Source organism: Humulus lupulus, chromosome 2 (assembly GCF_963169125.1).
Source record: "Humulus lupulus chromosome 2, drHumLupu1.1, whole genome shotgun sequence".
NCBI classification, from domain to species: domain Eukaryota; kingdom Viridiplantae; phylum Streptophyta; class Magnoliopsida; order Rosales; family Cannabaceae; genus Humulus; species Humulus lupulus.
Window position 1 is genome coordinate 281,344,604 of NC_084794.1, and position 14,687 is coordinate 281,359,290.

Below are 14,687 nucleotides of genomic sequence, written 5' to 3' on the forward strand. Positions count from 1 at the left end.
TGGGAGAAGAAGGAACTTGGAAGCAATCATATTTTAACCGCTTCACCACGTGGCTTATTTTGGTTGGTTCATCAGTGGTTTGTGATGACGTGGAACTCGCTTTTGTTGAGAGCTGGAGGGAACGTGACCGTTATCAGTTTCCCACACTTTTTCTTAAGATTCCACGCGAATTGCCTCAATCTGCGTCGTCGGATCATATCTGTGGTGTTGATGCATATCCAAGTGGCGCCACGTGTAAATCCATATGGACAACATCAATTAATTTTATTTTTCTAATTCAAAAAAATATTTTTATGATTTAAACCATTTTTTTTATTCAAATACTACTTATATTTGTCAAAAAACAAAAAAAAAAACTTATCTTTATAGTGTCAACTTGCAATAATATTTGCCACAAAAAAGTAATGATTTTTTTTTTTGGTAAATGGTGATTTATTAAACATTTAAAGAAAACAAACTTTCAATAATTAAAATTATTCTTTTGTATTTTAACCATATGTACAAAATACTTCATTGAGCTAATTTTTGTTCAATTTTAAGAAGATAATAATAAAAAAATTATTTATTTGAAATTATTCTCTAAATATTATTTTACGTATTGAAATAAAATTTCATTATAAAGTCACTTAAAATAAATTAAATGTACAAAACAATTTCTTAAAATGTTTAAAAAAGATTTAAAATTTTATTTTTTGAAATAATTTTAGAAAAATAATTTTTTATTTGGATACTTTTTTCAACATTATTGTAAAATATTAGAAAATATTCAAACCTCAATATATAAATAGATGATATCATTGTCTTATTAAAATTAATATTGATTACAAATGAATGTATTTTGTATTAATTAGTAAAATACAGACGTGCAATTTCATATTATTAAAATTACAAAAGTATAAATAAGTATTAAAGCAAAACACAAAAAATAAAAGAGTTGTACTTGTGCCCTTTAAAAAAAGTGAATTTAACAATTATATACATAGAATCTATAGAATCTAAAATATTTATAAAAATACCTTCAACTAAATTATTTACACAAATACCGATGTCACATCAGTATAGCATATTGGATTTTGAAAAAGAATTGAGAAATACCGCTTCTCGAATTTATTTATTTTTTTGTTGGAAAAAGTTATATTTTGATTGCTTACGATACCGATAAGATATTAATTTGTCACTTTTTTTTATTAAAAGTTTTATTTTCGGATCATATTATTTCAGTACATTTTAGTTACCTCCAAAACTAATTTGTAGACATATCTTAATATATCAATTAGTTATTTTTATGCTACATTATAATATTTTATTATTTAAGATATATTTTGGTAAACTTTAAGCTTGTTTCATAAACTAATGATTTGTCATATAATATAGTATCACATTTGTTAAAACTGAGACCTACTGTTTTAAAAAACAATGACATATCACTGTAAATAATATTTTGATGTATATTTTGGATAGACATATCATTACTTTATAAATATATATGTGAATATATTTATAGATTGTTCTTGGTAAACAAATTCGACTGAGTACAATCAATACATAATTAATTCATTTAATATCCTCCAAAAAAAAAAGTTAACTGCATATTATTCAAGTAAATGGATATTTCATGCAGATACTTGTATAATTATATAGTGTTTTATATGAAGTCAACTATAATAACTTGAATGTCAAAATCTGGTCGGTGCAAAATTGAAATTGTGTCTATTTAAGTGATTCATTAGAATTTTCTTATAATTTAGGAGGATTTTTTTTCTCCTTTTTTTTTTTATGTAGGACTTATATTGTCAATAAACTGTTACATTATTATAGATAAATCTTTACTTATATATGTATGGTTGAAATTTCTTACTTGGGAGTATGAATTGTACTATTATGTTCATTTTTAATACGAGTATAAATTTAGTTCCACACATACAAATATACAAAACAAGTCTCGAGCCTGAAAACCATTGTACTATAAGCCAGCCAATGCTTCCCTTTTCTATTATGTATTAGGCTTAGACGATATTGTTTGACTAATTATAATGGGTCACTTTCTTTGAATTAGCATAAGTGCACCAAAATAAAAATTAAGAATTACTAATTACTAATGAAAACAAAATGGGCATCTTTTGGGGACTTGAGTTAAAAATATATGGTAAGCAAAAAAAAAAAAAAAAAGAGTATTCATATACTTTTGTTTTTGTTTTGTTTTTTACATATTCAGCTCAGCACACTAGCGTCATTATAGTCCATAAAATATATGCATAACAAATTCAATTTATTTATTTATTTTTTGAAACAATGTCTACTACATATGCTTTTAGGGCACAATTCCCAACACCCCATGCAGTGTTGGTGGATTTCTTGATGCACTGAAAGAAGGGCTGGCAACGATCTGACACACGGGATATAAATCTGCTCAAGGCTACTACTTTGCATGTTAGAGTTTGAATATCTCGGATGGTTCTAGGCTCCTTGACCTCTGATAGTGAGGCAATTTGGGTTGGATTGGCCTCGATGCCCCTCTTGCTGACTACATACCCTAAGAACTGTCCAAATGATACCCCAAAAACGCATTTGGCTGGGTTCAACTTCATTTGATAGGTATCGAGTATGTTGAAGCACTCGGTTAGGTCTTCCACATGTGTGACACCCTGTCGAGATTTGACCACCATGTCATCGATGTATACATCCATGTTTTTACCTAGCAGTGAGGAAAAAAGCTTGTGCATCAGTCTCTAATATGTTGCCCCTATATTTTTCAAACCAAAGGGCATGACTTTGTAACAGTATAAATCGCGCTTTGTGGTGAAAGCTGTGTGAATTTGATCCTCTGTTTTCATTGGGATCTGATTGTACTCTAAATAGGCATCAAGGAAGCTCATCCTTTCGTAACTTGCCGTGGCATCTATCATTTGATCGATTTTTGGAAAGGGTAGCTATCTTTGGGGCATGCCTTGTTCAAGTTAGTATAGTCTATGCACACGCATTTTTTCCGTTTTTCTTTGGGACCACCACAGGGTTTGCGAGCCAGCTGGGATATGGGCATTCTTCGATCGCGCCTATGCTTAGAAACCGTTGCACCTCTTCTTGTATTGCCTGGTTGACTTCGGGAGCGAACCTCCTTTGCCTTTGCTTGACGGCTGGGAAGTTGTTTGATATATTGAGGCTATGACACATGATTGTGGAATCTATACCCGGAATATCATGTCGGGACCAAGCAAAAGTCCTAACACTGGTTTTGAGGAACTTGATTAGATCTTGTTTTTCTGAATCTGGCAATCAGGCACTTACCAACAATTTTTTGGATGGATCATTTTCATCTATGCAGATCTCGTCCAGATCATCGAGAGTTGTTTGTGGCTTATCGTGATCATCCTCTGATTATTTGCTCTTGAGATATGCTAGTAATTTGTCCTCTGATTGCTATTTGGTGGGGTCGTCATCAGGGGTGGAAGTGTTGATTCCATTTACCTCCTTCAGGGTCAAGTAGCACTTCTTTGCCTGCCTCTGACACCCTTTTATGTCGATGGTGTAGTGCCCATTGGGCGATTGACATCGCATAACTTGGTGCAAAGTGGAGACGACGCCTTGCATTCTGTGGATCCAATTTCGTCTCATGATTGCGTTGTAGGTTGTGATAGATTCTACTATTAGGAAGTCCACTTCTAAAGTGCGTTCTGCAGTGACTACATTTAGCTTGATAGTGCCCTTTTGGTATACTCTTTGGCTATTGAATCCCAGGATTGGTGCAACAGAGGGTCTGATCTGACTTTCCTCGAGACCCATTTTCTGGAAGGCTTCCTAGAAGAGGAGATCAATGCCACTGCCCCCATCGACTAAAACTCTCCCTAACTGGCAACGGTCTACTTGTAGTTTGATGACCAAAGGGTCTTCATGGGGTAGGTGTACTGCCCATAGGTCGTCTTCTATAAAAGTTATTGCAGAAGCAGGGTAGCACCTATCTTCTGCAGTGACAAAATTGACGGCGTCCCTAGTGATCTATATTGCTTTACTCTTTCCTCCATTCGCTTATGGTTTTTGGACTTCTGCTCTTGTTCCATGGTCAGTTCCACGGTCCCGTGTATCATGGGGACTTGTTTGAGGGGTTCTCGTGAACTTGTAGAAGCCACATTTGTGGAGGTCGGCATTGTTGCTGGTGTTAGGGTAGGAGTGGTATTGGGCTGTGGGATGTCGGGCCTGTCAGATCCTTTAATGTACTGGGTCAATCGTCTGTTTCTCATAAGGGCCTGAATTTGGTTGTGGAGGTTGTGGCATTCAGAAATTGTATGGCCATGGCCCTTGTTGAAGGTGCAGAACCTATTCTTGTCTCTCCTTTCTGGGGAAGTGGTGATTTCGTATGGTTCCCGCCAGATGGGTCTGTCTTTGTTCTCTTCATAGATGACCTCCTACGGGACGGTGTACTCGAAAGAAGAGAATCTTGGTGGGTCTCGACTCGTTCTTGGCCTCTTTCCCCTCTTCGTAGGGTCTGACTCCTGCCTCTTTCTTTTTTCGTCCCTTATAGATGGAGGGGACAGGTTGTTTGGTGGTGGTGTGGAAATGAGGGTGGACTTCTTCTGTGCGCGCTCTCGATATTCCAAGACTCTGAAGACATCCTCGGCTCGGGCCTGGATTTCGGCCATGTCATATGGTGGAGTCATAGTGAGATTTTCGTGTAAGAGGGACCCCACCTGCAGACTCTTGACGAAGAGGTTGGTCGCGGTTGCTGGCTCGACATCGTGAATTTGGTGTACAAGATCAATAAAAGCGTTGTAGGTACGACTTTGGGTGCTCATTTTCTTCTTGCTCAATTCGGTAGAGATCTACCATCATTCTTGGAGCTTCACAGTTGGCATTGTACTACTGAAGAAAAGCTCTGCGAAGGTCGCCGAATCTGCTGACAGAGCCAGGCTTTAGTTTTCTGAACCATAGTAGAGCTGGTCTAGAAAAAGTCGTGGAGAATACTTTGCATTGTATGGCTTCATTATTTACTTCCAAGGTCATCTTCTGTTGGAACTGGAATAAGTGATTAAGTGGGTCTCCCTTCCCACTGAATGCTGGTAGAGGGGGAATCACGAAATCTCTCGGCTTCGGCTCATTCTGTATCCATTGTGCAAAATGTGATCTCTCAGCGGTTCTTGAAACGAATTTGATATCTCTACAAAATAGAGTTATTTTACCATATTTTTTATGCTAATTGTTGCTTAGTCTTTGAGTTTTTAAGTAATTTATTAAATTTTTAAGTAATTTTGAATTTATTAGGTTTATTTTAATTTTATAAATTTTTGTGTATTTTTATAGTTATATTATTGTAAAATGTTATAGTTTAATTATTTAAAATTAATATTGTTAAGCTATGAGTAAAAAGATGCAATTTTGAGCTTAAATGTTTAAGTAAATTAAGTTTTAATTAATATTTTCATAAAACTTTTGTTGTATATTTTATTATTGAGAATATTTAGTTTTAATTTAATTTATGTTTGTTTTATAGGGAAGTTGTTGTATTTTATTTGCTCTTGAAAAGCAAGAAGAATGATGGAAAAAATGTGGCATTTTTGTGAAAAAACAAAGGAAATGAGCCACCCTCCCCAGGCCCAATTCCACCAGCACGAAGCCCACTAGCTGTTGCTCCATTTCCTCCTCTCCTCCACGTGCAGCCATTCTTCCCAGCACCTTCACCCAGCCAGCCATCCAAGCAAGCCCAGCTGCTTCCCCAGGCCACGCCCATCAAGCTTCAGCTCACCAAGCTGCCCTAGCCCCTTCACGTGCCCAGCCATGCACCTCCTCCTTCCTTCAGCCGTGTCCCTTCAGCAAGGCCCAACACCCCTCACGTTTCAGCCAAAGTCCACAGCTGCCTCACCAGCCACTTGAGCCTACGAACCACCCAAGGCCCGAGCCCAAATAGCCACCTGCCACCAGCAGCCACAAGCTGCCTTTTTCCCCCATTTTGAGTCCAACAATTGCATTTTTGTACCTTTGTCCCCTATGTCTAAAATGCCCCATTTTTACCCAATTTTCTCACATATTTCACCACAACATCATCATTACACCCTATAATTTACCTCTACATGCCATATTTACTTTATTTAATTAATTTAATCAATTTAATTAATTTAAGTTGATTATTTTAATGCTCTCATTTTGGCTATAAATATGGAATTTCAAGACCATTTTGGGGTGCTTAATTTTTTGTTACCATCTTCTTTCTACAATTTTCTCTCTACCATTCTCTTTTCCATTTTGGGATTTTTCAAGAGCATTTTCAAGTATGTATTTTGTTTATTTTGTAATTTCTATTCTAGTTATGTGCTTCTAATCTTTTTCATAAGATTATTAAGATCATGATGAAGCAACTTGTAACTAGGTAATATTTATGTTGTATGTTGATTTCCCTTGTAATGCAACAAAGTTTATGGATTTTTCTTCTTCATATATGTATTTCATCTTTAATATCTCATATTTTGGATTGTTAGATAATATGCACTTTGTTCTTCATTTTGCAAAAACATAATATTTTTTGTGTAAGATGTGTCATTAAATTGTACACATCCACGCTTAGAACAAAAATATTAGGTTTTGTCTTATAAATAATGTTATTTGATTTTTTGTTGTTTCATTAGGTTAATTCACATTAAATACTTTGAAATTATAATTTTTGAAAAGTGAAGAAAATTCCTATCTTTCTAGAAGTAATCTGTGCTTAAAATTATAAATCTATTTGGAAAATGATAGTTTAACTTATTTTAACTATCACTAAAACTTGGGAATCAATATACTAATAAATATTATTAAACTTATATTTTGTGGATTCTAGTATATTAATAATCTTTCTTTTAACACTTATTTTCAAATCATTATTGATTTATTTTCATTCTCTTAAATAGCTTTATTTTCAATCTTTTATTCTATGCTCATAACATTAAAACTCATCAATCTTTGGAGCTAGGTTAGAATTTATTAATTTTGGTTTAAAATAGTTTTCTTTTTTATTTTAGACAACTCATTTGGGTTCGATCTCGTGCTTACATGAACACTATATTCCATATACGATTTGTGTGCTTGCGAGTATAAACTTTTAAAACATACACGTTTTGGGTTCATCAAGTTTTTGGCCCCGTTGTCGGGGAGTTATAAGAAAAAAAAAACTAAATTTATCTCAAGGTTATTAAATTCTTCTACGAGTTATTTTAATTTTTTGCACTTTAAAAAAAAAAACTATATATACAAAAATTAAAAAAATATCTATAAAAAATAAAAATAAATAAAAAGATAAAAAGAAAATTTGGGACGGTTCTACCACCCATAAAAAGACTTACTTATATATTTATATTTATTGTTTTTTTTAGTTGACGGCACTTGAGCCTCCTATCTATCTTTTTAATTTTTTTTAGTCGATGACACTTGTGCCTCCTAATTTTGTTATAATTTTGTTGTAATTTTTATTTCTTGTATTTCTTTGTTAGTTGATGGCACTTGTGTCTCCTAACCTTTGTTGTAATTTTCTTTATTTATCGTGTTGTAGTTTTTATTTTATTTTATTTTTGCAAGTTACTAGTTGATGGCAATTTTGCCTCCTAGCTAGTTGATGGCAATTTTGCCTCCTAGTCTTTTATCTTATGTTTTAGTTGATGACACTTGTGCCTCCTAATTTTTACCTTATTTTTGTTATGGTTGATGGCATGCTATGCCTCCCTACTCTTGCCTAAATTTTAGTCTTATTTAATTTTGCCGTATTTTTCTTTACCTTTTATCATATTATTATGTAATTGTGAAAAAAAATACTTGAAAAAAAAAAAAAAAACCTAAATCTTGTCCTTTCACCATAAGCAATTTTTTCTTAAAGAAAATTTGAACAAAATTCACAATCCGCCTCTACTAATTAACCTCGGGGAGTTGTTAGTAGTGCGCGAGTAAGTGAAATCAAATAGGCCTGGGAAAAAATAAACCATAAAAACTATATTGTTGTGAAATCTCTAAAAAAAATTATAAGTATGCTCTGTGGTTGCGGTTTTAACTGATCTTTCACATCAGAAAATTGTTTGTTTGAGATCATCTTTGTTGTTTTGTTTTTAAAATTGTATGCATCATTGGGAACGTAACTCTAAAAATCGATTAGTAAAAAGACATTTATCTTTGTTTGAAATTGAAAGTGTTAGTAAAAATTTGAGCATCATGGAACCAATTGCTAATCATGTTGATGAAAATGTTGTGCCTAAAAAAACTTTGCTTGAATATTTTGCACCTATTTCATCTAATGCTCCTTCATGTATTGTTCTTCCTACCACTTCTGCTACCCATTTTGTGATTAAACCATCAATCATTCAATTGTTGCCATCCTTTTATGGGTTAGATATAGAGGATCCTTACATGCATGTCAAAGATTTCTTAGAAATTTGCTCAACATTTAAATATCAAAAAATTCTGATGAGTCAGTCAAACTAAGATTGTTTCCTTTTTCATTAAAAGACAAATCAAAAGCTTGGTTAAATTCCCTTCCCACGGGATCTATAACTACATGGGATCAACTTTATAATAAATTCTTGCTGAAATTTTTTCCTATGTCTAAAACTGATAGTCTAAGGAGAGAAATCTCCGAGTTTTTTCAAAAAGATAATTAAGAGTTTTATGAATGTTGGGAAAGATTTAAAGATTTATTATTAAAATGTCATCATCATGGTTTTGAAAAATGGAGACTTGTAAAATATTTTTATGATGGTTTGACTCCCTCTAATCGTCAAATGATTCAATCTATGCATGCTGGAATTTTTTTAAAATTTCAAGGACAAGAGGCTTGGGACGCCCTTGAAGATTTGTCTGTCAATTCACAACAATGGAATTATTTTGATTCTAGGTCTAGGTCAACTAATTCACCAAAAAAAGGAGGAAGGTATGAAGTAAAAGATGAATTATACTTAAGAACATCCTTAGACAAATTAGCGAGAAAAGTAGAAGCTTTAGCCATAAGCCAAACTATAAATTCTCCAATACAACCAAGAAAAGATGTTTGTTCTATATGTTCTAGTCCTTGCCATAATGCCCAATCATGTCCTTCTTGCCAAGAAGCCTTTTCTGAGGATGCCAATGCTCTTCATTCTTATGGGAAACCAAATGATAGCCTATTTTCATCCACTTATAATCCAAATTGGAGAAACCATCCAAACTTTTCATGGAGACAAAACCACCTCAAATGAATCAAGGGCACCAATACAACACGCAAAACCAAACTCATGCCCCAAAAAATCAACCATATCCTCAACAAAGGAAACCTTCCTTAGAAGATACCTTACAACAATTTATGCAATCCACTCAACAAATCCTACAAAATCAGTCTCAATCAATTACCAAACTCGAGACACAAGTAGGACAACTTGCCACTGCTTTAGCTGATAGAGAAAAAGGAACATTCCCTAGTCAACCTATCCCTAATCCAAAAGGTCAATATGCGATAGGAAATTCTAGTAATAACGGAGAAGTCAAATCAATTTCAACTCTTAGGTCCGGAAAGAACATTGTCAAACCCGATTACATACCCAAGGTTGAAAAAGAAAAATAGTCAACTTTCTAGCTCTAATGCCAATGACTCTTCAAACAAGGAAACTCCAATCTATCCTTTCATTCCAAAAGCCCCATTCCCACAAAGATTACTTCCAATTAAAAAAGGCGGCCAATATAATGACATCTTAGAAGTTTTTAAACAAGTTAGTATCAATATCCCTTTCTTAGATGCCATTAAACAAATTCCTGCCTACTCTAAATTTTTAAAGGATCTTTGTACTGTTAAAAGAAACACTAATGTTCCTAAAAAGGCTTTTTTAACTGAACAAGCTAGTTCCATTATTCAATATAAGAGTCTTGTTAAATATAAAGATCCTGGGTGTCCCACGATTTCATGCAATATTGGTGATCAATTTATTAACAAAGTTTTACTTGATTTGGGTGCTAGTGTGAATATATTGCCTTATTCTGTTTATAAGCAATTTGATCTTGGTGAACTAAAACCTACCTCTATAACTCTTCAATTAGTTGATCGTTCTGTGAAAATTCCTAGAGGCATTATAGAGGATGTTTTGATAAAAGTTGATAAATTTTATTTTCCTGTTGACTTCATTGTTCTTGATACTCAACATGTGGAAAATATGCATGCTCAAATTCCTATCATTTTAGGTAGACCATTCTTAGCTACATCTAATACAATCATAAATTGTCGTAATGGTGTTTTGAAATTATCTTTTGGAAATATGATTGTTGAATTGAATGTATTTAATGTTGTTAAATATGTTGAGTGTGAGGAAGTGCATAAAGGTAACATGATAGATAGTATTTGTGAAGATGATGGAAATGACTTACTTGACTTTTGTGAAAAATACTTTGGTATGAACTTGCATGTTGATGACTTTAATGATGATGTGAATTCTTTGCTAGAGTCTATACCCTTAAATGAAACCAAAGCTGAACCTTTTTCACCCTTAGATCTTGTTCAATCAATTTCTGAGTCTCCAAAGTTAGACCTTAAACCTTTGCCAGAAAATTTAAAATATGTTTTTCTAGGAGAGTCTGAAACCTTACATGTTATCATAGCATCCGCTTTAGATAAAGAACAAGAAGATAAATTGTTAGATGTCCTTAGAAAACATAAAGAAGCCATAGGTTGGACCATTGGAGACATTAAAGGAATTAGCCCATCCATATGTATGCATAGAATCCATCTAGAAGAGAATGCTAAAAGCTCTCGGGAATGTCAAAGAAGGCTAAATTCAAATATGAAAGAAGTAGTAAGAGAAGAGGTCATAAAATTGTTAGACGTAGGTATCATTTACCCTATTTTTGATAGTCAATGGGTTAGTCCAGTTCAAGTTGTGCCTAAAATGTCTGGGATCACAGTTGTTGAAAACGAGAAAAATAAATTAATCCCTACTAGAGTACAAACGGGGTGGAGAGTGTGCATAGACTATAGGAAGCTGAATAATGTTACTAGAAAAAAACCATTTCCCATTGCCCTTTATTGATCAAATGCTTGAACGTTTAGCTGGCCATGCATATTATTGCTTTCTTGATGGGTATTCGGGATATAACCAAATCCCCATTGCCCCAGAAGATCAAGAAAAGACTACATTTACATGCCCTTTCAGGACTTTTGCCTATCGTCGCATGCCTTTTGGGTTATGCAATGCACCTGCGACTTTTCAAAGGTGTATGATTTCAATTTTTTCTGACATGGTTGAAATATTTCTTGAAGTGTTTATGGATGATTTTTCTGTGTTTGGCTCCTCTTTTGATGAATGTTTGCACTATCTTTCACTTGTTTTGATTCGTTGCAAAGAGAAAAACCTTGTGCTTAACTGGGAAAAATGTCATTTTATGGTTAAAAAATGAATTGTTTTAGGTCATGTAATCTCATCTGAGGGAATAAAAGTTGATAAAGCAAAAGTTAATCTTATTTCAAAACTTCCCCCACCTAAAACTATGAAAGAAATTAGATCATTCCTAGGCCATGCCGGTTTCTATAGAAGATTTATAAAAGACTTTAGCAAAATTTCTCGACCTTTATGCCATTTACTTGGAAAAGAAAATGCTTTCATCTTTGATAATAATTTCCATGTTGCCTTTGAAAAATTGAAAAATTTGTTGACTACTGCACCCATTATTCGACTCCCTGATTGGAAAATACCTTTTGAAATAATGTGTGATGCTTCTGATTATGCTATAGGTGTTGTCTTAGGACAAATACTTGAAAAAATACCTCATGTGATTTACTATACTAGCAAAACTTTAAATGATGCTCAATTAAATTATTCCACAACCGAAAAAGAATTGCTTGCTGTTGTTTTTGCATTAGAGAAATTTAGGTCTTATCTGTTAGGATCTAAAATTATTGTCTATTCTGATCATGCTGCATTAAAATATCTCTTGTCGAAAAAAGTTGCTACGCCTCGTTTGATCTGCTGGACCCTACTTTTATAAGAATTCGACTTAGAACTATGTATAGTCCCATAATGTTTACTTAGTTAGCTAGCTAGAAGTAGCTGTAGTATTTTAAATTTCATGGATTTTGGTTCAAACCGGGACTTAGTTGAACACTCGTATCAAAACTTATAGATTTTATAAGTTTAACCTATAGTTTAAGAATATTAATTATAACATAAGGTTTAATTAATATAGCTGATTATAAAGATGTTATTTATTATACTATAAGGTTTAGATAGAATTAAAAGATCATGACACTTGTCGTGTGCATGTTTATTTAAGGATTTAATTATAGTTTAAATAAATAAAAGTTCAAGAAAGCTCTAGAATCTTACAAGACCATTAGGAGCATGACATTTGTCACAATCTTGTTTATTTGTGGATTAGATTGTTATTTAGATAATTAAATAGATATCTGTAACTTTAGGGTACTGTAACTTCTGACCTATTTTTGACCTAGTTATGTTATGAATTTTGAAAAATAGTATTTCTAGAAAGTTGTAGATAATTGAATTAGCTTTCTACCGGTATACAGATAGTCTAAATTGGAGTCCTACAGCTCTAGTTATATTTATTTTACTATAGGTGAGTTTAGAGTTACGAGATTTAGGAAGTTAGAAGTTAGGATTCTATTTTTTTTATTTATTTTTTATTTTTAAAACAAACTTTGACTCCTTAGACCTACCTCTGAACGATTTGACCGAGTCCTAAGCCTTTGACTGACGAATATTCAAATATTTTCATTTAATATTCATTATTTTTATTCAAAACCAAAAATAAGATATTTATTCCTAGAATTCTATAAATAGGACTTAGAACCCAGCCCTTCTCCTCACTCTTCAGCTGTGATCGGACTCCAAGGTGCTAGTACTACCATAGAGTGATAAACATTTGGGTTGGGAAAAAGCTTTGCCTTTCTTAAGCTTTATAAAATACTTGGGAAGTGAGGTTTAGTGTATTTCGGTATTGGAGTTAGACCAATCCATAAGGTCAACTAATGTACTCTTATTCTTTAAGTCCAGTTCTTTGAAACTCTTTAGTTTTCTTTAGTTCCTTTTATTCAAATCTTAACTTTTGATATTGGTTTTCGATTAGGCTCTTGAAACTTAAAGGTATTTCTTGGTAAGCTTCATCTTGAAGGTTTAGTTTCTACATTTATTCTTTACTCTTTAGAAATACTCACCATTCTATTGTTGGTTTTAGGAGTGTTCCAAGTCCCGCATTTGTTCTCAATTATCCCGGTATTGGTAAGGAAAATAGGCTAGAATTTGTATGTTTGTATGATATGTTATGCTTTTATGTTTTGTTATGTATAATATGTTATGATAAATTTATGTTTTAATATGTTATATTAATATTTACCTACCTCAAATATTAGACAGGGGATGTAGATGGGTTATCATATTCTACATGTGATCTAACCTACCTCAAATATTAGACAGGGGACGTAGATGGTTTATCACATGTCATAATGGCCATTATTAGTATAGTCTTTTATATTATATGTTATAATATGTTTATAGTATATGTATGATATGTTTATAATATATGTTATGTTATAATTTTATGTATATGTTTTATGTTGTTAGTAGTTTTCCTTGCTGGGCATTAGGCTCACTCATTTTCTTTTAGTATGATGCAGGAAAATAGATGCAAAGGTAGAAAGATTCTTGGAAGCTTGGTGTGTGTATGGAGGTGAATGGAGTGGATGGGCTGCGTGTTGATTCGAGGACAACGTTTTTTTAGTCGCTTTAAATTACGTTTTATGTATTTTTCCGCATTTAGCTTTTTAAATAATTTTATTCAAAGTTATGTTTTATTTTAAAACAATGAGCTCATTTATGTATTACAAATGTTATTTTTAAAGTTTCAATAAAGTTATGAATTTTCTTATGTATGTTTCCTCCAAAGTTTTAGTTATGTTTAGTAGGTTTAATGACCAAAGTCTCATAGATAGTTGGGTTGTTACAGTTGGTATCAGAGCAACGGTCCATTTGCATGAAGATCTCCTTGATACACACGCTCAAGCTTCAAATCTAACCGCCAATGTAAGTGTTTAGGTTATAGTTGTTATGATTATGTGTTTAGTTAACGTTTTAGCCCTTATGTTTCCAGTTAAGAATATTTGTAAATTGGTTTATTTTCTTTATTTATTTTATTTATTATCTTTGCATTTATGATTGTTTTTAGTGAAAACATTTTTCCAAATGAATATCATTGTTATTTTTGAATGACATGTATGAGTTTGATTTTTTCTACAATCATAATAAATAATAAATTTAATAAATAATGATCAAGTTCAGTGAGGATGGATACAAATCAATGGACCGGGTTCTATATTGAGAGTTTAGGGGGTCATAGTAGTGGGAACGATTTTACTGATCCCAGCCCTCCCTCAATATGGTTAACATTGGAACAACGACAAGTTTCGAGCCTGAGAATTAAGTCATATAGGATGATTAGAAACAGACTTAGTAAATTATAAAGATGGCTTATTTTTCTAAGTTTAGAAACACACTCTAATTATAAAGAAGGCTTATATAATTTTTCATAAGAAATCATAATTAATAGGTCCGAGTTATGTTTTCTTAGATTAAGTTTTTCCTTAGAGCCTATTAGGGTAAGTTCTAACATGTTCTCGACTGTTAGAACTTTTGCTGAAGATGTCGCTCAGAAGGTCTGCACGCACGAATGTCAATGCCTCCAACGTCGCTCCTGAGACTAATGAAGCC

The 14,687-nt window shown here is 32.9% G+C and overlaps 1 non-coding gene across 1 annotated transcript; it reads right to left on the minus strand.

Annotated features, from left to right (window-relative positions):
* Window positions 1–8,564: 8,564 nt before the first annotated feature.
* On the minus strand, window positions 8,565–8,671 carry LOC133820796 (small nucleolar RNA R71). Its single transcript, XR_009887196.1, has one exon. It is a non-coding gene; the product is annotated as a small nucleolar RNA R71 (small nucleolar RNA).
* Between the last annotated feature and the right edge of the window lie 6,016 nt (window positions 8,672–14,687).